The sequence below is a fragment of the Leucoraja erinacea genome, chromosome 46, assembly GCF_028641065.1.
Source record: "Leucoraja erinacea ecotype New England chromosome 46, Leri_hhj_1, whole genome shotgun sequence".
In the NCBI taxonomy this organism is placed as follows: domain Eukaryota; kingdom Metazoa; phylum Chordata; class Chondrichthyes; order Rajiformes; family Rajidae; genus Leucoraja; species Leucoraja erinaceus.
In genome coordinates, this window is record NC_073422.1 from 994,021 (window position 1) to 1,020,000 (window position 25,980).

Below are 25,980 nucleotides of genomic sequence, written 5' to 3' on the forward strand. Positions count from 1 at the left end.
ATTACGGGTGCTGTCTGTACAGAGTTTGTACGTTCTCCCCATGACCTGCGTAGATTTTCTCCAAGATCTTCGGTTTCCTCCCACATTCCAAAGACGTACAGGTTTGTAGGTTAATTGGCTTGGTAAATGTAAACATAAAATGTCCCTAGTGTGTATTGGATAGTGTTAATGTGTGGGGATCACTGGTCAACGCGGACCCGGTGGGCCGAAGGGCCTATTTCTGTGCTGTATCGCTAAACTAATCTAAACTAAACTAAATGGTCATTCTTAATGTGTAGGAAGGAGCTGCTGGTTTACACTGAAGATGACCACAAAATGCTGGAGTAACTCAGCGAGACAGACAGCATCTCTGGAGAGAAGGGATGGGTGATGTTACGGGTCGAGGCCCTTCTTCAGACAGAAGAACTAGTTAATTAAGCAGGAAAAACAGTATTAGGAACAAAGGATTACAGTTGGTAGCAAAATGACAAAATTGTAGCTCGATTGAAGCTGGAGAACTGAACCCTGCCTTAAAATGACAGAGCATTGAACTCATTATTTTCATAACTTACACGTAATCTTTATAGAAAGCATATTTTTGTTTATTTTCTTGCTCCCATGGCAGACCTTGTCAAAAGCAAAAGTGTCTTTACCACATTTATCAAACAATAATCAATTGTTATTCCACTGTATCAATTGTACTATTTTAGAGGGTAAAGTATACTGGGCACAAATTCCCTCCTGTGCTACATTAACCACATTAAGATAAACACATGATAAATTGTTAAAGCATCAACAAAGGACATTTACATAGGGGAGAATATAGGACGTAGCCTCAGAATTAAAGGATGTTTCTTTAGGAAGATGAGGAGAAATTTCTTTAGTCAGAGGGTGGTGAATCTGTGGAATTCTTTGCCACAGAAGGATATGGAGGCCAAGTCAATGGATATTTTTAAGGCAGAGATAGATAGATTTTTGATTATTATGGGTGTCAGGGGTTATGGGGAGAAGGCAGGAGAATGGGGTTCAGAGGGAGAGATAATGAACACAACATAGCTTTCAGGACATGCACCATGTAGTATTTCACAAGTTTAGAATAGAAAAACAAAACAATGGCAGATGGCTGGAAATCTAAATGAAAGGAAATTAAAGCAATATTATTCAGGTCAGGCAGTGTCTGTTGGGAGAGGCCTTGTTCATCACCTGTTTTACAACTACCCAACATATCTTTCATTTTGCAAAGATCTTTATCACTCTTTTTCTTCCTAATCATCTCTTCTGTCATTCAGGTTCTCTTGACCTCCGCCCTATCAGATCCGCTCATTTTGTTTGTCTTTATTCAGCTTCCATTTTCCCAGATTTACAGCTGAAAGGCTGTAATGTACAGGAAGGAACTGCAGATGCTTTGTTTACACCGAAGATAGACACAAAATGCTGGAGTAACACAGCGGGACCGGCAGCATCTCTGGAGAGAAGGAATGGGTGACATTTCAGGTCGAGATCCTCCATTCCTTCTCTCCAGTGATGCTGCCTGTCCCACTGAGTTACTCCAGCATTTTGTGTCTATCTTTGCTGAAAGGCTATTGACTGAAAACAAAACCTCTCTACAAATGCTCTCTGACCCACTGCATGTTCCTGTTTATATTGCTGCATGTATAAAGTGTAACTGCAGGTAAAGCAAAATCAACTAAAGGATAAGAGATTGCACAGAAAACTTTCCTTCATTGTTGGTTTCATATCCAAATTCCCACTGGATGTTCCCATTGCACAGAGCTCAAAACCAGGAGCATGTAATGCCTCTGATTATCTTTTTTCTTGCTTAGCTCAGCAGTGTTCTTTTATAATGCCCTCGTAATTACAAAATAAAATGCTTCTTGCTCACTATTTTTAATTTGGGTTGATATGGCATTGTTGCTGCCTTACAGCACCAGAGACCCAGGTTCAATCCTGACTACGGGTGCTGTGTGTACGGAGTTTGTACGTTCTCTGCATGGGTTTTCTGCCCGAGATCTTCGGTTTCCTCCCACACTGCAAAGACGTGCAGGTTTGTAGGTTATTTGGTTTGGCATCAATGTAAACTGTCCCTAGTGTGTGTAGGATAGTGTAAGAATAGTGTTAATGTGTTACGCTAGTCAGTGCTGACTTGGTGGGCCGAAGGGCCTGTTTCTACGCTGTATCTCTAAACTAAACTAAACTAAAACACTGGCACAAACAAAAATGTGACCTAGTGAATGTTTGAAAACTCAGGATGGAAATGCTGCTTTATATTGTGTAGTTTGTAGTCAAACTGACATGCAATGACGTTAGAGTGATAACATCACTACCATCCAGGCATTGCATGAAGATGTTAATGGGTGCACGAGAGACCTGGCCAATATTTGACCCAGAGGACAACAATGACTTGAGTAACTGCTCCAAAGTGAGTGAAGTAGGAAGTTATAATGAATCGAGCCGCAGGTGGGCATATGGGTTTGCTTGCTTTAATGGGTTGGGGCAGAAGCAAGATGTAGTGATTCAGCTTTATAGGAGTTTGGGGGGGTTGCATTTGGTCTGGTCTCCTCATTACAGGAAACGTATGGAGGCTTTGGAGAGGATGCAGAAGAGGTTTTCCAGAATGCTACCTGGAATAGAGGGTATTGGATATAGGGAGAGGTTAGACACACTTGGATTGTATTCGCTGATATACCGGAGGTTGAGGAGACACCTGATAGAGGTATAGAAATATGATTGATGCATATATATTGTAGAACCTTTTCCCAGGGTAGAAATATCAAATACTGAGAGGGACAAAGTTTAAAGGAGAAAGGTAGGGCAGGGTTTTTTGCACAGAGGCCAGTGGGGAGTTTGATGATCATATTCTCTACCTTGTTCATTATCCAAGGTCCTAGTTCCTTTCTCCTTAATTATTTTAAGACTGTACTGAACTTGTTTCTGACCCATGTCAGAGATGGTTGACATTTTGGTCAATCTTTGATCCCATTTTACTTTGGTTAGATCCCAGATCATTCCATTGATGTTTGCTTCATTTCAATTGGGAATGTCTGCTTGAGATTGTTTTATCTTCCTCTCCGTTACCAATCTAAAAATGACAATGCCACAATCAGCTTTATCAAAATGGTCCCTCACTGATACTTGTTCTAAAAGGCCCACTTCATTCCCGAACATCAGATCTGGCAATGCCTTCTCTCCAGTTGGGCCAAGAACACACTGGCCCCTGTGGAAGAGACCACTTGATAACTTCAGCTATGTCGCATTTGATCTTGTGGTGGATATATGGATAGAGCTGCCGGAGGAGGTGGTTGAGGCAGATACTATGACAATGTTTAAAACACATATGGACAGGTACATGGATACGATACTATTGGTTTAGAGGGAAATGGGCCGAATGCAGGCTGGTGTCACTAGTGTAGATGGGGCATGTTGGTAGACGTGAGCAAGTTGGGCCGAAGAACTTGTTTCCACACTGTATCACTCTATAACTCTATAAAATATGACAGTTCCTGTAAGTTTCATGATTTGAGGAGTTTGTGGATAACCTCAGATAGACACAGAAAGCTGGAGTAACTCAGTGGGACAGGCATGCTGCCTCTGGAGAGAAGGAATGCGTGATGTTTTGGGTCGAGACCCTTCTTAAACCAGCATCTGCAGTTCCTTCCTACACATCACCTAAGGCAGCTGGCAAAGGTGAAGCCCATTCTCGAGCGGCAGCATTTTGAAACAGTAATCCATGCCTTTATCACATCTAGGCTGGATTACTGTAACGCACTCTATTTTGGAGTTGCTCGATCTTCCCTGGCTCGTCTCCAGTTGGTTCAAAATGCTGCTGCTCGCCTTTTAACCGGAACTCGAAAGAGGGAGCACATAACGCCAATTCTGGCCTCCCTCCACTGGCTCCCGGTGCACTTTCGGGTTCATTTAAAAATTATTTTATTTGTTTTTAAATCTTTAAATGGGCTTGCCCCTCCTTACCTCTCTGAGCTGCTCCATCCATATGCTCCTGCCCGGTGCCTCAGGTCAGCTGATCAGCTGCTCCTGGAGGTACCGAGGTCTAAGCGGAAGCTCAGAGGGGATAGAGCCTTCTCTGTTGCTGCTCCGGCGCTATGGAACACTCTGCCGTTGCACATCAGACAGGCCCCCTCACTGTCCATCTTCAAATCCAGTATTAAAACACATTTATATTCCTTGGCTTATCACCATGCTTAAGACTTTCCTCCTGTTTTAGTGCTTTTAATGTTTTTAATTTTATTGTTTTTACTATTTCTTTTAATGTTTTTATTGTCGTGTAATAATTTCTTGTTCATGATTAGTCATGTACAGCACTTTGTTGCAACAGTGGTTGTTTTTAAAGTGCTCTATAAATAAAGTTACTATTATTATTATTATTAATAATACACATTCCTTAATAAACTACTCCAAGAAGGGTCGTGACCCGAAACGTCACCTATCCTTTTCCTCAAGAGATGCTGCCTGGCCTGCTGAGTTATTCCAGCACTTTTTGTGTCTATCTTAGTATAAACCAGCATCTGCAATTCCTTGTATCTTTGAAAGGATGTGAGGTAACATTTGTACTAGAGGTGGCTCGGACCAGACTTGGGCTCTACCTCAGGCAGTATGGAAGTCATTCAGTTCTGGCTTGTGACGCTAGGTTAGTGGCGAGGAGGTTCTTTACGTCCCTGCCTTGTGGTGTTATGCTGCTGATTTGGGACATTCGATGATCGGGTTCAAGATTCCTGTTTAGATTCTCTGAAGCAATCATCTCAGCAACGGGCTGTTAATTGGCTGCTGTAAATTGTCCCCAGTGTCTAGTGTGCTGTCTAGTGTGCGGGGATTGCTGTTCGGCGCAGACAAGGTGGGCCAAATGGCCTGTTTCTGCGCGGCATCTCTAAACATTGCAGATAACTTAATTTTCTGTGAAAAACCTGCTCTTCTCTGCGATCCACAGTTTCCACCCTGCCTTTCATCTTCCACAATCATAATTGTCCTTCGATGATGTTGAGCATCGGCATAGAGAAATAATAGATTAAAAGAAAATGTAATCAGTTGCAAGAGCTATTCGCCCTTGTTTGTTTCAAACAGTAACCATGAGCAATTTTAATTGTACTCGCAGCAAGACTGTGTGTGCTCTTAACGGCATAATTTACATTACAGCAGTGAGATGTGTACAACAGAAATGTCTGTGTTGATGCCACAAATATAATTACAGTTATATCAGTCTACTTTTGTCTGAATGCAGGTTAGGTAACGAGACAGTCATGTTTGAAGAACATTTAAGATTTATTTTGTGCTATAAGTACAATTAAAATTCTTCAGTTAATGTTTGAAGCTGGAAAATAACTGACTGCTGGTAATCATGATATGGAGAGATACAGTGTGGAAACATGTCTCTTTGGCCCACTGATGAACAACCAATGGTCATCCCAGACCACTAACACTGTCCTACATACTAGGGCAGTTGACAATTTACAGAGGCCAATCAACTTACAAACCTGTACGTCTTTGGAGTGTGGGAGGAAACCGGGGCACGCTGTCACAGGGAGAACGTGCATACCCCGTGCAGACAGCACCCACAGTCAGGATCGAACCCGGGTCTCTGGCACTGTAAGGCAGCAACTCTACCACTGCGCCACCCTGTGCCAGACAGAAACTAGAGAAATTAATAAAACGTTAACCCAAATAAATTGAGATCTATTTTCCAATGTAACTTTCCTGAGGTAAGAAGATTTATGTTTTAATCCCCCAGTGTCCTGACATTTAGCAAACAAAGATTTATTGTGGATTGTAGAAGAATAAAAGGGTTTGGAGGTGATCCTTATATAGTTGCCACAGCACTAAAGTGGGGAATGTAAACATGAGGATATGAGATCAAACCTGTGCTATGATGAAACCCAGAGACAATGTAGGTTAGCAAGGTCAGGTGAGGTAAATAAACAGGTTGGTCACGCAATGTAAACAAAGGAGGAAGATGAAAGAGAAGCCTATGAGTATTAAAGTATTTGGACCTGTTGAGAAAAAGACACAATCTTCCTTTCGTCTTTGAAGTCTGAATAAGAGTCTCGACACGAAATGGTCACTTATTCCTTCTCTCCAGAAATGCTGCCTGTCCCACTGAGTAACTTCAGTATTTTGCGTCTTTCCTCTTAAGCAAGCATCTGCAATTCCTTCCACCATCTTCCTTCAATTATTGTCACGTTTATTGTTGCCACGTGCACCATTACATTGAAGAACTTTGTTTGCATGCATTTCAGTCTAATCAGACCATAGAGACAGAAGAAACTGCAGATGCTGGAATCGTCAGCAAAAAAACAAAATGTTGTTTTCCTGAGGCACTGTGAAATATAGATGGATTTGATGGTGAGGAGGTTTGTTTGTATGAAGGACTGCGCTATATCCATAGCTCTTTGCAATTGGGCACAACTGTTGTAAAACCAAGTTGTGATGCCTCAAAAATAGGATGTTTTCTACGGTATGTCTTTAGAGATTGGTAAAAATTCATGCCGAACTTAGAGATTCTTCTAAGGAAGTAGAGGCATCGATGTGTGTAGGGAGGAAATGCAGATGCTGGTTTAAACTGAAGGTAAACACAAAAAGCTGGAGTAACTCAGCGGGACAGGCAGCATCTCTGGAGACAAAGAATGGATGATGTTTTGGATTGAGATCCTTCGTTAGACCTGGCATTGATGAGCTTTGTTGGGCATAGCTTCGATGTGGTTGCTTCTCGACAAGTTATTGGTGATATTTTACATTTAAGAATTTGAAGCTCTCAACCATTTCGGCTTTGGCACCATTGATGCTGACTGGGGCCTTATCGATGCAGGCCGGCCTATTAAGGGTCATCGATGCATGCTGGGAAACACTGAGGAGACCCAAACTGCTTCAACAATACATAGTTACTACAGCATTTTTTTAATCCTCATGACACAATGGAGGAGTTAAAATAAATCATGAATCAATGTCTCTGTAACCCTCCATCTTTGTCTTTCCCCAGAGTTAACTTTAACCTTACGTTTCTTGCTGTTTTGAAAATTTCTCTCCCATATTTCGAACAAATAGACACCATAGCTACTCCCCAACCATACAATAGTTCTCATGCCCCCTTCCTCTCAGAACACCCACCATCTCCCCACCAGACATCGCCTCGGCCTCCATCTACTCACCTGCCTTCCTCCGACCCTAACCCCCACCCTTGCCGCGTATTCACCATCCCCCCTGATCTCTACCTTTCTGATACAGAACGGTCTTTCCTCAGCAGAAGCCTCACCTTTGATTCCCTAGACCCCCACCTCAACGAGTTCCGGGTGGAGGGGAACAAGGTGAGGTCTCTGCTGAGTTCTTCTGTCACCTTTTTCTATGGGTAGGAGTCCTCACCACCTAGTGATGACCCGTTCTGCCGTCTCCAATGTACCCCCTCCTCCTGGACTCACCCAGTTGGCCCTCTACCTTCTTTAGACCTTTTCATTTCCAACTGATGGCGGGACATCAAATTTTCCACTCCGCTTACTCACTCTAACCTCTCCCCCCCTGAACGTACAGCCCTCCACTCACTCTGCAGCAACCCCGACTGGATAATCAAACCTAGCGACAAGGGAGGTGCATTGGTGGTCTGGCACAGTGACCTCAACCGGACCGAGGCCAGGCGACAACTCTCAGACACCTCCTCCTACTTATCCTTGGGCCATGACCCCACAGACGAGCACCAGGCCTTTATATCACACACCATTTCTGATTTCATCACTTCCGGCTCTCTGCCCTCTAAAGCCTCCAAACTTATCGTTCCCCAGCCCTGCACGGCCTGATTTTATCTTCTCCCCAATATCCACAAACAGAACTGTCCTGGCAAGACCCGTTGTTTCTGCTCGTTCATGTCCCACTGAATTAATTTCCACATACCTCGACACCATCCTATCCCCCCTGGTCCAATCCCTCCCTACCTATGTCCAAGACACTTCACACACTCTTCGTCTCCTCCATGACTTCCGTTTTCCAGGCCCCCACTCACTCTCCAACTCCATCCCCCACCAGGAGGCTTCTCCGTTTCTTTCTTGACCACAGAACCAGCCAATTTCCATTTACCAATACTCTCCTCTGTCTAGCAGAGTTGGTCCTTACCCATAACAACTTCTCATTTGACTCCTCCCATTGCCTCCGAATCCAAGGCGTGGCTATGGGCATTCGCAGGGGCCCCAGCTATGCCTGCCTCTTTGTAGGGCAAGTCAAACAATTACTTCCAGGTATACACTGGTCCTATCCCCGGACTGTACCTCTGCTACATTGACAACTGCACTGATGCTACCTTCTGCACCCATGCAGAGCTCACTGACTTCATCAACTTCACCACTAATTTCCATCCTGCACTCAAATTCACTTGGACCATCTCCAACATCTCACTACCGTTTCTAGATCTCACCGTTTCCATCACAGGAAACAGACTATTGACAGACATCTACTACAAAACCTACTGACTCCCATAGCTATCTTGACTACACTTCTTTCCACCCTGCTTCCTGTAAAGACTCTATCCCCAACTCCCAATTCCTCCGTCTACGCTGCATCTGCATCCAGGATGAGGTGTTCCATACCATCGGAGATGTCCTCATTCTTTAGGGAACGGGGTTCCCCTCTTCCATTATAGATGAGGCTCTCACTAGTGTCTAGTTAATATCCTGCAGCTCCGTTATTGCTCCCCCTCCCACCCCCCCCCCCATTCACAACAAGGCAGAGTCCCCCTTGTCCTCACCTTCTCCCCCCATCAGCCGTCGTATTCAACATATAATCGAACACTTTCACCACCTCCAACGGGATCCCACTACTGCCCACTTCATCCCATCTCCAACCTTTTCTGATTTCCACAGAGACAGTTCCCTCCGAAACTCCCTGGTCAACTCGTCCCTTCCCACCCAAACGACCTCCTCCCCAGGTACTTTACCTGCAACTGCAGCAGATGCAACACCAGTCCATTTACCTCCCCCTCGACTCCATCCAAGGACTCAAACTGTCTTTCCAGCTGAGGCAGAGGTTCATTTGCACCTCCTCCAACCTCATTTACTGTATCTGCAGTTCCAGGTGTCCACTTCTCTACATCGGTGAGACCAAGCGCAGGCTCGCGATCATTTCGCTGAACACCTCCGCTCAGTCCGTCTTAACCTACCTGATCTCCCGGTTGCTCAACACTTTAATTCTCCCTCCCATTCCCAATCTGACCTTTCTGTCCTGGGCCTCCTCCAATGTCAGAGTGAGGCTCAGCGCAAAATGGAGGAACAGCACCTCATATTTCGCTTGGGTAGTTTGCACCCCAGCGGTATGAACATTGACTTCTCTAACCCTTGCTTTCCCTCTCTCTCCATCCCCTCCCCATTCCCAGTTCTTCCACCAGTCTTACTGTCTCTGACTACATTCTATCTTTGCCCTGCCCCCTCTCCTGACATCAGTCTGAAGTTGGGTCTCGACCAGAAACGTCACCCATTCCATCTCTCCATAGATACTGCCTGACCCGCTGAGTTACTCCAGTATTTTGTGTCTAACATAGATATGAACCTAGACAGAACTGCAAAGGACTATCCCCCTCTCCCAAAAGATAAGGAAGCATGTTTTTCAACAGATGTTTGTTTTAGCTATTTTAACCACATTCTATTTTGGCCATTTTTCCCATCATGCTTCCCCAGTATGTGAGCTATAGGGTTAACCAAATTATAACCTACTCTTCTTCCTTATCATTCTCAAAATTTCTGGCTGGCAACAAGCTGTAACATTCAGAGCATGATTAGCTTAGAAGATTTTTAGAAATGGTGTTTCTTGAATTTCTACCTAAATTATAGAATCGAAATAGTGCATTTTATGCAAACCACTTTCTAAGTTTCTAAGAAAACTTGATTAGAAAGAATCATGTCCCCTGAGAAAAAAATCAGAAAACAAAATAAACAAAATCAATTATAGCCCACAGTCATCAAAGTACTAGATGTCATTTTCTGTTATTCAGTTACAATATATTTATCTACATATTAGCACATTAAGCAATTAAAAGGGTAATCGAATTATTAATGTTCAGCCCCTGGGATGCTCAGACTATCTTTCTATCTCCATGTCTCCTTTCTCCAACTAGCAACATCACCGGCCAGGTAGAGTTGCTGCCTTGGAGTGTCAGAGACCCAGGTTCAATCCTGACCATGGGTGCTGTCTGTAGGTTTTTGTATGTTCTCCCTGTGACCTGTGTGGGTTTTCTCTGGGAACTCTGGTTTCCTCCCACACTCTAAAGATGTACAGGTTAGTCGGTTAATTGGTTTAGTTAAATTGTAAATTGTCCCTCGTGTGTGTTAGTGTGCGGGGATCGCTGGTCGGCGTGGACCCAGTGGGCCAAAGGGCCTGTTTCCGTGTGGTATATCTAAACAAACCTAAGCTTGGAATACTACAATGTGTTGATAGTGTTCAAAATTAAAGTAGTTGACTGCATGAATGATTCTGGAACGAGAGATTGTTAGAGTATCCATGCAGTTCAATTCTTTCTGTCAAGACTTTAATACCAAAGTACTTTTTCAACGCAGATCTGGGCCTTGGGTTTTTGTACATTATATCTGGGCTGCGCGCCACCTACTCCATATTCCATATGGAGTAAGTTATTGTCCTTAGCAAAAGTTTGTATAATCAGTTTAGATAGTACTTTCTCTTTGGGCTAGGATTTCTTTGTTTCTTGGTGTTACAGCACAAGTACTGTATGTTTTAATTGTAATAATTAGTAAAAATAAAAGCAGCATCATTAACATTTGTCGAATGTATTTGAGCCCAAGTGAAAGGATGTATCAGATACGCAAGTGAATAGCCAGGTTTCTGCTATAAAATGGTGATTGTGACTCTGCAACCTATCAATCGATATACACAATTTAATAAAAATGGGTCGCCTAATAATCCAGCAATAAAAATGTTTCAGGATATGCTCCTGCATCAATTATTGCTGTTTTATCAGATACAAAATGTGACTCTTTACTGGTAATCATATTTATAGCCACGGCTGAGAGCATTGGGTATTGAAAGGCAATATGGGCCAGATGACTTTGAGCGTGATGTTCAATCATTGCAGTGATTAGAGTCTGATGTAAGTTTTTATATTTCAACGTTAGTCCTGTGAGAAAATTAATAATAGTTTGTACACGATGAATAATACCAGTAAGGGGGAAAATGAGCTGCAAAAGTTAATTTGAAGATTTAGTTTAGTGGGACGTTTTATACCATACAATAGAACTTTATTTAGCCCAGGAGGGACATTGATCTGTCAACAGTCGTAAAAGCACAAAATACATGAAAGATGAAATTAAAGTGACGAGTGGAAAGGCTTGAGGGATGTGCAAAGATTTGGGAGGGGGGGGTGGGGGGGGGGGGTCAGTCTCAATCTACCCCATGACAGATGGGGGAGGATTTGTACAGTTTGATAGCCACAGGGAAGAAGGATCTCCTGTGGTGTTCTGTCCTGCATCTTGGTGGAACCAGTCTGTTGCTGAAGGTGCTCCTCAGGTTGGCCAGTGTGTCATCAAGGGTTTGGGCTGTATTGTCCAGGATGCTCTGCAGTTTGAGGAACATCCTCCCCTCCAAGACCAACCTCCCATGAAGCCAACTCCTCCTCCAGGGTAGAGCCAACCTTCCTGATGAGTTTGTTGATCCTAACAAGATTATCTGGCTGGAACATGATTGGTGTAAGGTTTATTCAGCAAGGATGGCCCTTAAAGAGGAAAGGTTCAACTTCCACCCCTAGTTTAAAGTTGTGATGGAGGATCTTAAACTGAAATTTTTTTTCTGTTTATCCGTCATTGAGGATCAATGAGTTGAATAATTGAGTTAGAGTCAGAATTATACAGCATGTATAAAGAAACAGGTCCTTCAGCGTAACTCATCCTTACCGACCATTTTCCCATATTACCTGGGTTTGGTTCCTTTGGCCTGCGTTTCAACAATATCCCTCCAAGGCTTTCCACTCCTTGAACCTGCCCAAATACCTAATGGTTCTCACCTCTACCAATTTGAAAAGCTCGGACATGACGTTAAAATACAGATTACAAATGCTAGACAGAACTGGAAATTTTGAGCAAGTAAAATCAAAATGAAACCAATCTAGAAGCTGACCCTAAGACCTTAATGCACATTTTCTATCAGTCTTCACTAAGGCTGGAGGAAAATCAGACATGGAAATGAGCAAGTGAAAGATTGCAAATGATAAAGGTAAAGAGAGGGGGAGGGGTTTAGTATTTTTTAGTAAGTAAAAAAACCTACCAAGTTCAAATAAAATGATGCCCAGTCTGGCACTGGAAGCAGCTGAGGAACAATGTGTGGGAGATTGCACTTTATAAGGTGTGGGACTCGCAGAGTTGTTGTTTCTGAAAAGACAGGGGACTGCAAAAGCTTTGACTCTGTTAAGTCTAGTACAAAGACATTTCTACAATTAGCTGTGAACATCATCACTGGCAACACAGCAATGTAGCCCCTGCGGCTTTCATCCTGCCTAGCTGTATTCAAATGATATCTAGGAAGATAAGGACAGCAGTTTCTCAGCAGTGTATTCTGTAGCCTGTTCTGTAAAAGTGCTCATCTTTTGTCTTTTGAGATGTGTAGGAAGGAAATACTGATGCTGGTTTAAACCAAAGATAGACACCAAAAGCTGCAGAGACTCAGCGGGACAGGCAGCATCTCTGGAGAGAAGGAATGGGTCAAAACGTCATCTACTCCTTTTCTCCAGAGATGCTGTCTGACCCATTGAGTTACTCCAGCTTTTTGTGTCTGTCTCTTGTCTCTCGTCATATTCAGTCTTCAGTTCCTCAGCTACAACTCCATAGTTTCTTTGGTTTGTTAGTTATGATATGTTCCATTTTTAGTTAAGGTTTGCAGATAGTTAAATCTTTGCTCAGATGCCGTATAATCATAGTGCTTGAATAAAAGTTTTAAAACGCTAATACTGGACTGATCTGGCCCTTCTGGGCACCGTGACGATGGGCCTTTAAACCCTGGCCCCACCCTGGGGAGGGATCAGTCCGCCTTCAGGTCTAAGGCGGCTGCCAGCTCCTTAAGTGCAAGAAGTTATTGATGTTTTCAACTTTCTTCGCTAGTCATTGAGAATTCAGTGATTCTACACAATGTGATCCCCAACTATCATTTTTCATCTTCGTTGTCTGTTGATATAGTGCCAAAGTTCATAAGCGATAGGAGCAGAATTAGGCCATTTGGCCCATCAAGTCTACTCCACCATTCAATCATGGCTGATCTATCTCTCCCTCTTAACCCCATTCTTCTGCCTTCTCCGCATAACCCCTCACACCTGTACTAACCACGAAGGAACAAGTCTGAAGAAGGGTCTCGACCCGAAACGTCACCCATTCTTTCTCTACAGAAGCAGTATGAAGAAGGGTCTCGACCCATTCCTTCTCTCCAAAGATGCTGCCTGTCCTGCTGAGTTACTCCAGCATTTTGTGTCTATTTTTCATTTAAACCAGCACCTGCAGTTCCTTCTAAGACAAGAATCTATCTAACTCGGCCTTAAAAATATCCAAATAATTGGACATGGTTGTTTGTAAATGGGGAAAGGGGTTGATTGAGTAATTACAAACCAGGGAGTCTGACCTCAATAGTGGCAAATGAGTAAAAGGAAGTTTGAGGGACACTGTAACTCAGCATTCAGAATCACAGGATCATTAAGAATCATCAGCATGGATCTGTAAAGGGGGGGGGGGGGGTCAAGCTTGAGTAACAATTACAATTTTGAGAAAGCAATGAAAAGAATTGATGAGGATAGCATTTTTGATGTTGTCAACATGAATTTACCATGCACCCGACCAGCCTATATGGGGCATACTGGTCACAAAGGTAAAACCCCAGGAACAGTTGCTGGATGGAAGCAAAATTGGCTGAATTGTGGGAAATAACGAATAACGATTTACAGGTCAATTGTCTTTGAGTATTATAGTACAGAAACATGCCCTTTGGCCCAACACACCCATGCCGACCAAGGCCTGTCAGAACTAGACCTATTTGCCCAAACTTGTCTTATATCACCCCAAACCTTTTATACCTGTGTAATTGTTCCCACCTCCGCAGCTTCTTCTGGCTGCTTATTACATATACCCGTTGTCCTCTGTGTGTAAACTTGCCACTCATGCCCCTTTTAAATCTTTTCTCTTTCACCTTAAAACGATGCCCTTTAGTTTTAACCTCCTCTACACTAAAAGAAGGGCTGTGCCAAACCACATGATTGTATCTACCTTTGTAAGGTCATTCCCCAGTCCCTGGATACTAGAATAACACACAATACTCCAAGTGTGGTTTCATTAATGACGTACAGTTCAAGACTCAAGATTGTTACATGCACTGGAGATGGAACAATTACATTCTTACTCGCTGCAACTTTACAGGTTCATTAATGCAATAATAAGTTGCTCCTAGTGTGTAGAGAGTGGATGCAAAAGTGGGAAGACTAAAGAATTAGTGTGAAGGGATGATCAACAATCTGTATGGACTTCATGCACCAAAGGGCTGGTTTCCATGCTGTATTGATCCATCAATCAATAATAAAATAAAGTATCAGTTATACTATAAAGTCCATAGTAGATCATTGCTGAAGTATGGTTGGGGTTAGGGCTTAGTTTAGTTTAGTTTAGAGATACAGCATGGAATTAAGCCCTTCAGCCCACCGAGTCCTCTCTGACAAACGATCCTCGTAAATTAACGCTATCCTACACACACTAGGGACAATTTACATTCACACCAAGCCAATTAGCCTACAAACCTGTACTTCTTTGAAGTGTGGGAGGAAACTGAAGATCTTGGTGAAAACCCACGCGGTCACGGGGAGAACGTACAAACTCCGTACAGACAACGCGCATAGTCGGAATCGGACCCAGGTCACTGGCGCTGAAAGCGCTGTAAGGCATCAACTCTACCGCTGCGCCACTGTACCACCCATTGTGCAGTGTCGCTCAACAACTAGCTCACCATAGATTACATGATTTCACCTTCCTGACTAGCCTACCTTGCAGGATCGTGTCAAACGCCTGCTGACGTCCATGTAGACAACGTCTATCACTTTCCGCATGTCCAAAGTCTTCGACACCTCTTCAAAAAACTTGATCATATTTGTGAGGCCTGAGTTGTAGTGGCAGAGTATTATATCGTTCAGGGAATTCTTTCCTCTAGCCACTATGATTGAAGACAGGGGTAAGGAGCTAGTTTCTTTATTGTCGTAGTATTAACAGTGAGATATTCATCCAAACTTCTTCCTGTTTAAACACATTTTGATCTTACTCGTAGTCAAACACGTGCGTGGTCAAACTCCATGGATGATTAAACTCGAGCATGGTCAAACGCTGTGACCTCCCCCATGCTTCTTCAAGACTAAAAATTTAAAACTACTAGTGCGTCTGCGTGAAAATCCCAGCCACAAACACTCCTCCGACTACGTAATAAATCCCACCCACATAATTACAGGCAGATAAAATTTAAATGTAACTGGTTATAGTTATAACTAAGTTAAGCTAAATGGCCACTACATACCGGTCCCTAATTGTTCTGAGTATATAATAGTAAGATTAAACGAGAACTTACCAGTTTGAAGTTTGATCTGTATTTTATGAGGAGTTACGATGAGGGATTACGTGAAGAACCCGTCCAGCACGCATGCGCGACATACTTCAAAGCAGCGGTGTGGAATCACAGATAGACACAGTAATTGAAATAAACATAGTAAAGAAAAGGAGAACTAAGTTACCAGTTGATCCCTATAATTGAGGGTGGGAGCAGAGGGCACGTAATCCCTCATCGTAACTCCTCATAAAATACAGATCAAACATCAAACTGGTAAGTTCTCGTTTAATGTTACTATTTTACTTCGGAGTAACGTGAGTGACTACGTGAAGATTTTAAAGCTCAGTGATTTCAAACCGTGTAACAGTTCATACTTCACTCGCTGCTGAAGTCATCCAAGGAAGGAAGTATGTTATCGTAATCAACCATGAATCTATTTGTAAAACAATAATGGTCTTTATTTACCAATAACAAAAAAAATAATAATAATAAGGCTTAAATTATATGTTTGCAAATTCTAAGACTCTTTCTGCAAATAAAATAGGTTCTGATAACGGCTTGTGGTAGAATGTTTGGAATGTTTTCTCCATGGACCACCCCGCTGTAGCCAGGATGTGGTCCAATGGCACATCCATTATTTTAGCCGCCGATGTGGATGCTGCCCAGGTGGAGTGAGATGTATATACATCGGTATTTACTCCAGCAGCTCTCAGTACCTGCTTGAGCCATCTGGAGATGGTTTGGTTCAATACCCGACCGTGAGGTTTTTTGTGGCATACCCATAGAGCTTTTTCTCTCCCTCGGGAATCTCTTGGTGTGTTGATGTAAACGAGTAAATGGGTCATGACACATAACCGAGGGTCAGGTGGGTATGCCCGGAAATCCATGACAAGGCCTGAAGTTCCTGGCCTGCTCTGCTTTACCAGCTCCTGAATAGTGAATGTGATGTGGTCTGGTGTTATAACCATGTTGTCCAGTTGAAGTAAGTGGAGGGACTGGATCCTTTGTGCTGAGACCAGCGCCATCAGCATGACCGTTTTCAGGGTTAGCTGTTCTAAGGTGACAGATCTAGCTGGTGGCCATCCCCTTAGGTATGTCAGGACCACACTGACATCCCAGATTTTGGTGTACCAAGGTCTTGGGGGGTTGGAATTGAAAATCCCTCTCATTAGTTTGATCACCAGCGGGTGAGACACTATGGCCTGTGTCCTGGTGCCTGTATTAAGTAGGCTGACAGAGCACTTCTGGCGCTATTGATGGCGCTGTAGCTCAGTCGTTCATTATGGTGAAGGCCGGCCAGGAACTCCAGTACATTAGTTACGGTTGTTGATGAATATGTTGTCCCTGTTTTTGAGCAGTATCTTTCCCACTTCCTGATGCTCGATAGGTATTGTTTCCTGGTGGACATACGGTGGGACGCTGTCATCGTGTTCATGGTCCTGTTGGATAGTCCCAGGCCCAGCAGTGGTCTTTTCAGAATCTGCAACCCAGTAGGATAATTCTGTCATGGCATGTAAGACTTATGCCTGACATCGAGTGAGTCAATAGGTCTGGACTACTGGGAAAGGTCATTGGAGTTTCCATAACCCTGTCGAGGACCACTGGGAACCATGGCTGTGTAGGCCAGTCGGGTACTACCAAAATACCTGAAGCAGAGTCCATCTGTATTTTGCGTAGCACCCGACTGATGAGGCAGAAGGGGGGAAAGGCATAGAAGAAATAGTTCCCCCAGTCCAGCACGAATGCATCTATCGCTGCTGCCTTCAGGTCTGGTTACCAAGCAACATACATTGGTACCTGGTGATTTAGTCAGAATGCTAAGAGATCGATATCTGGTGTGCCATATTGCTTTGTGATTTCAGCAAATACTTTAGGATTTAATATCCATTCGGTGTTATCATTGAATTTGCATGACCTGGTGTCTGCCACTGTATTTAGCTTACCTGGTAGGTAAGTTGCTGATAGCCAAATATGTCTATCGACACACCATTGCCAGATTATGTTGATCAGATTGTCACATGATATCCCACCCATATGGTTAATATAGGCCACCACCGTGGTATTATCTATCTGTAAACGAACATGCAAGTGGTGCATATTTGTGGAAAATGCTTTTAAACCATAAAATGCACCCAACATTTCTAAATAGTTTATGCCCAGTGTCTGTAGTAGAGATGATTCTAGGTTAGTCCATCTACCACCTGTGCTGGATATGGTATTAGTTGCTCCCCAGCCTTGAGCACTGGCATCTGTTTGTATAGTTAATGTTGGGTTATTGATGATGATATAAATGGAATTATGCCAAATGTTCTCTATCCACCATTGTAACCCTGATATTGCTTCAATGGGTAATTTCATGGTTCGGTCAAAGTGACCTGCATGTCATTTTAACGCTTGCACTTTTGCTCTTTGTAAGTTTTGATAGTGCAAAGGTCCAAATTGTGTAGCTGGAAATGCTGCTACTATTTTTCCAATTACTCTTGCCACTTGACGGATGGTTGGTCGGTTGTTGACCATTAAATTGTTATGCATCTGTGCCAATTCTGCTGATTTATTTTTTGGCAACGTTACAGACATGTGGACTGAGTTAATAGTGAATCCCAGATAGTCCATAGTTGTGGATGGTGTCAACTTAGATTTATCTGGATGTAAGACAAATCCCAAGGTTTCAAACAGTTGTTTGGTAGCTAATACAGCTGATTTAGCCAATTCCATGGTTTTGCCTACTATTAAAATATCATCAAGATATGCCATGACAATATGTTTTTGTTATCTTAATATTGCCAAGGCTGGTTTTAATATCTTGGTAAATAGTCTTGGGGCTGATGTTAAATCATTAGGCAACGCTTTAAACTGCCATTGTTGCCCCATCTAGGTAAATTTCAGGTATCTACGATCATCCTTTTGAATGGGTACTGAATAGTAGGCATCTTTTAAGTCGATGCCTGCCATAAAGTATCCTTTGGAAATCAGTTGTTTGGCAGTTACAAATGTTTCCATTTTGAAATGTATATACTTAACAAAAGTATTTAGTGTAGTTAAATCAATGATGATGCGACATTCACCATCTTTTTTGTTTTTGGTAAATATATTTGACACAAATTCCAAAAGTTCATGTTTGGTTTTCTCAATGATACCCTTTGTAAGTAATCTTACCAGTTCTGCTTGTCCCTCTAGTTTTTCTTTAACTGAGAGGGTAAAGACCCTTTGGGGTGCATGTTGAACTGGTGGCATTTTTTCTTGAATAAATTCAATTTTATAGCCATGAATACTGTTAGGTATATAACTATCATTTGTGATAGTCCTCCATGCTTCCATGAACAGGTGTAATCTCCCCCCTGTTAGTACAGTTGCCCCACTTTTTATATGCTGGTAGGAACCAGACCCACATACCTCCATAGTTATGGGTGTGTTCCTTTCTTCTGTTTCTTCATCTGTCGTTGTAGTGCTGGGTGGGGGTGGCGCATTTTCCATGGGGTCCGCTCTGGGCCCTGGCCTAAAAAATACTTTCGGGGATGGTATGCGGACCCTGAGCTTTCACCGGTCCCATGAGGTTGACGTCGACTGGTGGACGCGGTGGGGTACTGCCATCTGGTTTGTGTGGGTCTGCTCGTTCCGGGGCCTGCCCTCATGAGGCCGAATGCTTTTGACTCTTCCTCTAGATTTTTTACTTGTTAGGACAAGTCCTTGCAAAATAGCAGGATCTGTTTCTCTGAGGCTGGTGTTTTGCACAGTCCTGCAAATTTGGGATTGAGGGCAGGTCTTATTGCCTCCTTGCAGAGGTAGTTGATTTCATATTGCGTATTACACAGCAGAGCCAGAGTGTCTTGCTGGTTGGTGGTCATGTCCACCCCATCCACGGAACAAGCATAGGATGTTATGGCTGACGTCAGGAGCTTGAGGATATGCTGCAATTTTAGTTCCTGGTTTCGGATACTCTGCCCAACGTACCCCAGATTTGGCTGTTGACGGCCGGTACGTTGAGTGAAATGCAGTTCTACGGAGGCGCGTAGAGTTCTAATGCTTCATAGACTACCTGTTCTTGTAGGGGTTTGAAGGACAGGTAGTCAATGCTGGCCGCTAGTTTTGGCTGCAACGGCCGCCCTGCTCGTGGTGTAGCCACGTAGCGGTTCACCAAACCCAGCAGCTCTTCCTGGTCCTGTACCCCTGTGCGTACTCCCGACATTGATTAGATTGATTAATTGATTGATTAGATCCTTTAATAATCCTTTACAGGAAATTACAATGCCACAACAGCTTCAAGACAGACATAACACCACACATTTCCTCAGATAGCTTCCATACCTAATAAGTTAAAATACAATGAATGAATACTAAAAAATGCAAAATTATTTTTGTGCATTATAAAACCTTATAGCAGCGGGTATACAAGATTTCCCATATCTCTCAGTTTTGCACATTGGTGCAATCAGTCTCTGACTGAAGATGCTGCTCTTGATCACCTTCAGGGCGTGGAGTGGGTGAGTGGGGTTGGTCATTATTGAACTCAGTTTGTTCAGAGTTCTGGCCTCTGCCACCTGCTTGACCGTTAGTTGCTCAATCCCGACCACTGAGCCGGCCTTCCTGATCAGCTTGTCCAGTCTGTTTCTGTCCGCTATGTGGGTGCCTTCTCCCCAACAGGCCACAGACATCTTCGGCCAGTGACCCCTGTTCCTGACCAGCCCAGTCCTGGTCGCCAACGCTGCCCTCGGCTGAGGGGGAAGCGATGGCCAGTGCATTGTAGGGCACTGGTGCGGGAATGCCTGTACTCCCTTGCCGAGACTGCTCCAGCTCCCGAAGCAAGTCTCGCTGGAGCATTTGCTCCATGAGCCTTTCATACGGCTCAGTCGGCTGCCTCTGTCGCTCTTGGGCGGCGAGTCTTCCTCGTCGGAGTTATCAGAGATTACCGGCCAGTCTGATTTCCTTTTTGATTTACCTCCAGTCCGCTGCTGTTGGTCAGGCTGCACTAGCGGTACTGGGCTCGGCTCGGAATCGGTGATTGTGGACCGCAGTGTGTGAGTGGTCCAGGTGCCGCTGCTCGCCCCCCCACTGATGGAACGCTCTTGTCCTGTTGGAGTCGAACGGGGAGCGACCTTCTTTCCCTGTTTTGCTTTGTTCATTTTTCTGGAGTGCACAAAGCAGAACAAGGTATTGTAAATTACGACCTCAGAGTAAGTACTTACCTAACGGACCGTCTTTTTAAACATAGCGGGAGCACCTGTACTCCCGTTCGTCGCTGTTGCACTGCGTGAACGCTCATGTCGCACATGCGTGCTGGACGGGTTCTTCACGTAGCCACTCAGGTGACTCCGAAGTAAAATGAGGCAATTACTAATAGAGATCAAAAAAGTAGCTATAACGGCTTAACATATATCAAACACAAAAAATAGCATGCTGTAGCGGCACCATACGTGATGAATAAAGGAGATATTGGCCGGTTCAGGAATCATTTATTCGGTGGTAGTTGGTGCGCTAACTATAATACAATGTTGTTGCAGCTGAGCGAGGTTGTTCCCTCGTGCTCAGCTGCCGGTTGTCTCACTAGGTCTCGTGGTGAGAGAGCTTTTGTATCAGGACACTCCCTCTAGCCCATGACGTCACGTGCCCGCCCTCGTATCTCCTGACGAGGGTTCGAGCATGAGTGGCCCTGTTTAGGCTGACACCACAATGCATTTTATATCCGCATTCAGACTTCTTCAGCGATTCTTCCATCTTCACCTTTGCCTTCTAGAAGCAAGCATAACTTGGTTATTGGTCTTATTAAAACATTGTTCTTAGTCTGAAGTTATACCGTGTGTACCAAACCCTTGACATCAGGCATGATACCCAGTATATAGTCCAAAAGTAAACAGTCCAAAGTATTGACAGCATGAAACTTCTTCCTCCATGTCCGATCAATTCATGGATATGTCGTAACAATAATGTTGAAACGTGAAAGTCATTTGAGAGAATAATAGGATGTTTAGCTTCCTCAGGCATCGCCAATTTATTTAGGCGACCACCCACTCTCAGAAGTCCTTCTTCCAATATTCGATCAAGCTTGTACAATCGACTGTTTCTTTTGAAACCATGCACTCCAGCTTCTAACGTCGATATTTCTTCTTTGTATTTCTGTCTTTGACAGAAAGAGATAATCGTGTTTTCCATTTTGAGGAGATCATCAAGATGTGAACCCTGTACGTCATACGGTGCCTTCAAAACTTGCATCTTCTTTCCAACCTTTTCCTTCAGTATTTCAAGATTTTCTTCAAAGATACCTTTAGCAATCGCTTTCTTTTTTTGAGCAAACAGCATTAACATTGTTCTTAGTTTAAGAAATCAAGCTACCACAGTCACCAACTTGATGAAAAGTAGGTAATTAAATCATTTGTTGTGTTTGATGAATCTTTAGCAATAACGTTCAATGTGAGGTTTTGTTGAATCTCCGGATCATTAGCAGAGATTTCAAATCCCAGCTCAAACTTTGACCATTCTCTGTCTGGTCCATTGATCCATATCTTATTGCTTAAGAAGCAGTCTGATGTCAGTCCTCTCGAAGCTTCATCCGCAGGATTTTCCTTTGGGTCAACATATTTCCGATGTGAAACATTAGTAGCTCCCAATACACAAGAGATTCTTGTTGCTACAAATGTCAAGAAACGTTTGTTCTCATTGTTGAAGTATTTAAGCACCTTAGTACTATCAGTCCAGAAGATAGATTTTTCCAGTTGAACCTGCAGTTCTTTTTGCAGCATTATGTCAACTTTAACAGCTAAGACTGCGGAACTAAGTTCCATTCTGGGAATTGTCATTTGCTTCAATGGTGCCACTCTGGCCTTTCCCATTAGAATGCAACAAGTACTTCTTTGTTATCATTTTCTAGTCTTAGATATGAAACAGTATCGTAGCCACTTTCACTGGCATGATGCAGCTGTGCACCTCTGATCTTACCAAAGCTTGTAGACTCCATGCACCAGTCTACTTTGAATTCTGAAATCTTGTTGAGATCTGCTAACCATTCTGTCCATCGGTGAGAGGAAGTTTGCATTATACTCTCATCCCATCCAAGCTTTAAATTACAAAGATCCTGAAAAATCAACTTAGCTGGCAGTGTAAATGTTGCAAGAAATCCTAAAGGGCCGTAAACAGAACCAATCACGGATAGGATACCCCTTCTAGTACATGGTCGCTCTTGAATTGAGATTCTGAACTTGAACACATCTGTTTCAATGCACCAGTGCAGTCCCAATGCTCTTTCCATTGCCAGATTGTCTTTGTCCAAATCCAATTCCCTGGTTGGATTTGTCTTTGTCCAAATCCAACTTCTACGCAGCGGCGGTGGAAAGCATCTTGTCCGGGAACATTACCATCTGGTTCGGGAATTCCTCTGCCAAGGACAAGAAGGCTCTGCAGAGAGTAGTGCGTTCGGCTGAACGCACTATGGGGATTTCACTTGCCCCCCTGCAGGAACTATACAACAGGAGGTGCAACTCCAGAGCAAACAAAATCATGGGAGACCCCTTCCACCCCTGCAACGGACTGTTCCAGCTGCTACGGTCAGGCAAACGCCTCCGTTGCCATGCGGTGAGAACGGAGAGGTTGAGAAGGAGTTTCTTCCCAGAGGCAATTCGGACTGTAAACGCCTATCTCACCAGGGACTAACTCTACAGAACGTTTTTCCTTCCATTATTTATTATGTAAAAGAATATGTGTGTTATGATTGTGTTCATAATTTGTTTGGTTGTTTTGTTGTTTGTCTTTTGCACAAAAGTCCGCGAGCATTGCCACTTTCATTTCACTGCACATCTCGTATGTGTATGTGACAAATAAACTTGACTTGACTTGACTTGACTTGACTTGACTTGGTCACTTTGGCTCTATTATGTGGTGGAATATTTTCCAATATGACACGGCTGTTGCTGATCCACTTGGAAAGCGTGAATCCTTCCTTTTTGCAAAGGGAAGTCAGATGTTTTACCATTTGAATTGTTTCCTGCTCATTAGACATGGATTTTAAGCAATCATCCACATAGAAATTATTCTTCACAGTGGTTATCACTTCTTCTGGAAAGTGAACTTTATTGTCCTCTGCGGTCTTCTATAATTCAAAGTTTGCAAAACTTGTTGATGACACTGCACCAAAGAGATGTACCTTCATCCGGTATTCAACAAGATCTTGTTGTACATCCCCTTCAAGCCACCATAAGAATCGCAAGTAGTTAATGTGTTTTTCTGATACTTTGACGATGAAACATCACTTTAATATCAGCCATCAAAGCAATTGGTTCTTGTCTGATATTAATAAGAACTCCAATTAGTGAGTTGGTACGGTCTGGACCTTGCAGTAGTTGACAGTTAAGTGATGTTCCTTTGAACGCTGTAGCCCAGTCAAATACCATCCTCAAGGTCCCTTTCTTCGAGTGATACACCCCATGGTGCGGAATGTACCAAAGCTCTCCATCACTTCGATTTAGTTGGTTTGTTGGTACCATTTTGGCATAATCATTGTCAATCATATTCTTTAGGAAAGACGTATATTCTTCATGAAATTTTGTATTCTTGCCAAACTTGTGTTTCAGATTCTAGGTGCGTTGCTCTGCCATACAACGATTACTTTCTTGTTTGAAAGGTAAGCCCAGACAATAGTGTCCGTCTATCATCTTTACTGAGTAGTTCATATTATTCAAGAACTTCAACTCTTCCCTGGTCATTTCTTCAGATTTCTTACTAGTTCTTTCATGGAAGTCATGATTGTATTCCTTGATAAAAAGCATTTCTAATTTACCAGTAGATATTTGATTAACAGCAGTGGTAGGGTAGTTCTTCTGGTTCCTGCTTTCGTTGTTCCTTCTCAAGAAGCATTAGATAACCCATCCAAGTAGGGTTTTCATAGCAAACGGTCCATCACCTTGGCTCCTCACAGTCTGTATAGGTTCCAATGCCTTCAAAGCATTTGTTCCGATAAGTAGGTCAACACCAGAAATTATTTTAGGTATCTTGACATCCTTCAAGTAAGGCCATAGTCTCATGTCTGGATATAATTTCATGACAAACAGGCATGGTCTCATGTGTAAACACTTCAGATATTGGTATAAAATTGTCTTCATCCAGACAAGATATTTCCATACTTGTAATGTAATGACTAATGCACTCCTTCTCTTCATTCATGGTACGCAATAGAATCTTAATCTCTTCTCATGTGAAGTCCAGCCTTCTCATCAAGCTTTCTGTACAAAAGGTAGCCAAACTTCCATGATCCAAAAACGCTGTATTTGTCTTGCTATTCTTTACCTGAACTGGTAAGATAGAGAAGATACAGGTTTCTACCCCGGCCCCAATATGAGCAGTTATCTGAGGTGAGGTGACAGCATCACTAGTAGCAGGCTTCTCCTTCTGTTCAGGGCCGGATTTACGTATAAGCTTCACAAGCTTAAGCTTAGGGCCTCGAGATCTAGGGAGGCCTCAGCAGGGCCGGATTTACCTATAGGCTTCATAGGCTGTCATAATGCACTGTAGTCTCTAAACAACACTTCAGTAAATTTCCTTGCCCTCCATTTCAGAATAATAGTGTTTTAAGCTGATAACTCAACACTAGCACTGGCAATAAATAAAAAGCGCAGCTTTCCAGCCCTTATCTCATTGGCCATGCTCGGCTGCACACCATGTCAATCTGGTGGACTCTTCCATCTTCCTCTCATCGTGGGGGTGGGGGATTGGGAGGGGCCTCACAATTGGAATAGCCTAGGGCCTCTCTTCATCTAAATCCGGCCCTGCTTCTGTTCTATTTGTTCTGGTTTCTTCTTTACAGTGTGAAGTGCTGCAGGATGATGTTGCTTATATTTCTCACAAGTTATAGGACTCTCACAGTCTTTAACTATGTGTCCTTTTTTCAAACATCCAAAACAGATTCCCTTCTCCTTTAAGAAATCCATCTTTTATTTATATTCCTTGTTCTTGAATCTTCGACACCACCTTAAGGTGTGACCATCTTCATCACATAACAAACAAAATCCTTTGATAGTAGATACATCTCCTTTCATTACATGTCATTTCCATGGGTATTATAGCGGTAGCAAAACTGCCTCCCTTAGGTCCTGAACCTCCTTTAGTTTTGGTAAAGGTAGAATCTTTGACAGTTGCAATTGGTTTATGATCTTGAATACTCCCGTGGCATGGATCTAACATGAACCGTACTTCCCTTTCCAAGAAAGCCACCAGGTCTGGTAACATGGCTGCTCGGTTCTTCGTTTCCATTATCTGGCCTGCTTTATCTCTCCACTTTTCTCCAAGCCTATAGGGCAGTTTTGTAATGATGGCTCTAGTATTACTAACAAAATTCATTTCCTCCATGTGGTCGAGATTTTTCATCGAGTTACAACAACTTTTAAGAAATTTTGCAAACGCAATTAATGCCTCCACATCTTCTGACTTGACATCTTTCCAGGCAAAGGCCTTCTTCATGTATGCGTTAGC

The 25,980-nt window shown here is 43.1% G+C and overlaps 1 protein-coding gene across 1 annotated transcript in view; it reads left to right on the plus strand.

Moving 5' to 3' along the window:
* The window catches only part of LOC129715014 (potassium voltage-gated channel subfamily H member 3-like), a 915,007-nt gene that overhangs the window by 493,204 nt on the left and 395,823 nt on the right, over positions 1–25,980 (plus strand).